At 36.2% G+C, this 4,196-nt stretch overlaps 1 non-coding gene across 1 annotated transcript; it reads right to left on the bottom strand.

Moving 5' to 3' along the window:
- Window positions 1-1,881: 1,881 nt before the first annotated feature.
- On the bottom strand, window positions 1,882-1,955 carry Trnat-agu (transfer RNA threonine (anticodon AGU)). Its single transcript has one exon. It is a non-coding gene; the product is annotated as a tRNA-Thr (tRNA).
- Between the last annotated feature and the right edge of the window lie 2,241 nt (window positions 1,956-4,196).

Genomic DNA, 4,196 nt, shown 5'->3' on the forward strand with positions numbered 1-4,196 from the left:
GCCAAACTTTCCCGAAAAACACTCGTCTAGCCAAAACCACTATCAATAATTTCCCACACTTTATCTGTGCCTAAACCTAAACGTAGATTCCATGAACAAAGCTTCTTTTGTAGAACTGCACACCTGTGGAACTCTCTTCTGTTTGCCTGCTTTCCAGCTGACTACAATCTGATTGTCTTCAAGTCCAACGTAAACAAGTTCTTGATGAATCGTCCCCCCAAGTAATCCAATTTACAAAATTCCCACTACTTATGCTTACTACACTATAATCACATTGACTAATGTATACTCATTAACCCTTATCCTCGAGCGGCCTCCTGGCCTTGATGATTCCTGTGTAAAAAAAAAAAAAAAAAAAAAAAAAGAAAAATTTCCTTCTCTGTTAGTAAAAGATTTTGGATAATATCGTTCTTGCAAAAAATCCACCACAGGGGGATCAATTTACGTTAAATTGAAACAGTAAAATGCATTCTTACTTTACCACCTAGAATTGAAATCGGGATGTATACCTGGTGTATACCTCTGTGCAGGCTATCTGAATTGTGAAAGTTAGAGAGAATATGAAATTCCTAAGCCGCCACATATATATATCTCAGTCATGAAAATATGAAAATGAGGTGTACGTATATTTCTTAAGCAATATTTGACATGATAAAAGTTTAATGTGATTTAAAATGAGTACAAACCTGATTTTTATAGCATGCAGTGTTCGCATCAAGAAAGGAGAATAAAGAATAGCCTCTGTGTTTACTTATAGGCTAGCGATCTCGTGAGGTAACGAAATTTCAGGGCATCTGATATGCATATGAAAGAGAGACGATTTCAATAAAGAACCTGTTGATCAGAGAAGGGTACTTTCTTTTTAGCAGAAGTGAGTTTTGTCAGATGTGTATCGAAATTTGAGACTGGGAAATGTGAGAAGGAGGAGAATCAGCTGTGTAATGAATTGTGATACTGAGAATTATGAAGAAGAAGAAGAAGAAGAAGAAGAAGAAGAAGAAGAAGAAGAAGAAGAAGAGTTAACATAAATTGTTGGGAGATCGCAGAATATTTTACAGCAGTCAAATTAAGTTGAATTTGTAGATTAGAACTCTAAGCTATCCCCCCACCTCTAAATGAGATTCTATTTTCATAAAGCGATTATGTGTGCATACTTTTTGAAAATCTTGGTGTTAAGAAAACAAAACAAACAAACAAAAAAGAAAACAATTATTTTAGAATTTACGGCGGGGGATCAGTTTCGCATATTAATTTAACGTAAAATGATCACCCATTTTAGGGCATTGTCTCACTGGATAGGATCTTAAGGGAGATAAATTGTGTGCATTTTTGTCTGTCTGGCGGGGGGGGGGGAGTTAGAAAACGAGTGATCATATTGTAACTTCAACGAAAAAAGATACTTGTACAGCTTAGGAACCGTACTGAAATAATAATGACATGATTTAAAAAGTTATTTTTCCCATGGGGAGGGGGGGGGGGCTTTTTAGCTATTCTGTACTTCCATCTATAAATTTAAGAAACAAAAGATACCGTAAAATAAATAAATAAATAAATAAATAAAAGATGCCGTTTGCAATTCTGTGGGATTTCATTGGCTAAGAGTTTTGGCACCTGCCAGTTGTTTATGTTACCTGTCCGGAATATGACGACGATAACGCGGACTATTTTGCATAAGTACTAAAAGATATTAATGAAACGAAACTTGTAATAGTAAAAAAATAAATAAATAAATAAATAAATAACTGTAAAAATGTGTGCAGTTTAAATATATAATAACGTTACATTAACAACATCTCCACATTTTTTGCGCTCGTGGGGAGGCAAAGTAAACAGGAACAACATAAAAGCCAAATCTGGTATTTATGTAATAAAAAGAGTAGAAGGCTCCAGAGAGATTCGAACTCTCGACCTCCAGTTTACTAGACTGGCGCTCTAACCAACTGAGCTATGGAGCCAGTAGTTGTGCTACTACCCACAATATTGTATAAATAGATATAGCAGCTGATGTTCACAGTTGTCACAGCTGTAAGAAATTTTTTTCTTAATTTTGTTTTTCGAATACTAGTAGGAACTTGCGATGTAATTTACTTGTTATCGGCTCAGATCAGGATATAAATAAACTTACTTTTCATGTTAACAGGTAAAATCAAATTCCATTCGTCTTTGTTTACATTCTTCGTCAGCTGATAGTCGTGCTTCACGATGAATTCCAAGAAAGTCTTTTCTGATTAATGATGATCAGTTTTAAAATATACAAATTTGACTGTTTTTCAGAATAACAATATTTTATTTGATTTTAACCGCCTAGTCAGTACCAGATTGGTGACCATTCTGTTTTTGGTGGACCTGAAAGAGCTTGATCCCGCTTTCTTTTTTTTTTATATTTTTGTTGTTTTTTTTTTAAACAAAAAAAGAAAATTTTGCAACAGATTATTACCAAATGGACATTAGTCTACCAAGATTATCAGAAAAAATGTGAAAAATAAAGTCAATATTTAAATATTTGTCAGAGGTGCAGTGTCTGTGGTGCTCAATACAACGTTATAGTAAATCGATCGCTTATTTTAGAAGCACTCGACGCTTTTAGGCCAAATTTCGCGAATTTATCCTTTTTCATTTTAAGCAGTTTAGTCCTTTTTTTTTTTTAATTTCCCTTATTCCGATTATTTTATTTATGTTTATCTATATTATGGTTAGGTTATCTTTAAGTTGTGAACTTGACATTTACAATCTAAGGGCAATGAATGTGCGCTAAAGTACCAACTAAAGACTCATCTTTAAAAAAGTTGATTTTTAGAGGTATGCGAGTCTGTATTCGTCTTGTTTTCATAGGTCGCCATGTTTGTTTTCGCGCATACTTTCCATTTTTGCGCGCAAAATAAATTCGGAATAGGGGCGCCAGTAATCGTAGGGGGATTTTCGCTTTTGTTTGTTAAATTATGAGGTGAAAGCAGAAATCCTCCCTCTACAATTTCGAAAATAGGTTATTATTTCAGCACGGCTCATGAACTGCTCAAAAACAACACCTCCTTCTGATTTAAAATGCACCGGCACCGCATTTATTTTTTTACAAAAACAAAAAGGTGAATAAACAAAGGTCAGATCGGTGAGATCGAAGACGTTATGATTAAAATGTTAGATGAAAGTCCTCCGTGGAATCAAGGAGTTAAGAAAGTTAAAGTCCTGTGTGAAAATAATGAGATTATTTTTTTGTTTGTGTTTTATCTGGCGAAGTTCGACTTATTTAAAAGTCCCATGAGGAAAGTAATTCGTGAGGAAAGTAATTCGTTATTATTAATTTGAAAATGTGCGGAGTGGATGCGTGTGTGCATAAGTGATTTTTGAGTGTCCGCGGGGCGGGCGTGTGTAATTGTGGTGTTGCACTGTTGCGCGAGCCTTTTCTAGTCTCACACAAAAACACACGTTCACATCTCAAGCTATATCACTTGTCATATACATACGCGCACACAAACATACGTACCCACGTCCACACACGTACATATATTCACGTTCGCGTACATACACTCACATTCATGTGTATATACTCACACGCTAACGTACACACATGTACTCACACACGCGCACACGTACGCACACAAAGACAACGTCACTTCCCCTTTCAAAGGAAATCCACTCATGCGCAAAAGACCACTGGAAACGACTATAAATGCAAGAGACAAGCTGTTTCCAGTCTTTTCAGACCAGCTTCCTAGCTGGACGGTCTATGGACCGACAGTGTCACACCACTTGCTACTATGTGGGACAAAAAGCTAACAGACCGTGCGTACACCTTATAAGCTTTCTCTCTCCATGAACTGGATTGACATTCTCACTCTATCCCCCCTTCCTTTTGGTCCATCACCACAGACATGTGCACGACTCTGCTGAGCTTAACCTTATCATTCCACAGGTCGGCTTGCTACTTCGCGTTTCTCTATTGCATTCCCCTTTCCTTCCACGCGCGTAGTTATCAACGGCCAAATGAACACGTGTACACCCAAGACTTTCATTTCTCAACAGAAAATAAACGATATGTTTATTTTATTCCAGCATTTGAGTTCTTTGTTTCCTTCATTCAATTCGTTTCATTATTTTTTCTTGTAGCGAGTTAGGGTATATATATCCTAGTCCTCTACAGGAAGGTGGTGACCCCGTTATTTAAAAATTAAATGGATGAGTTTTAATGAAACACTCAT

Source organism: Euprymna scolopes, chromosome 15 (assembly GCF_053919585.1).
Source record: "Euprymna scolopes isolate OS-2025 chromosome 15, ASM5391958v1, whole genome shotgun sequence".
In the NCBI taxonomy this organism is placed as follows: Eukaryota; Metazoa; Mollusca; class Cephalopoda; order Sepiida; family Sepiolidae; genus Euprymna; species Euprymna scolopes.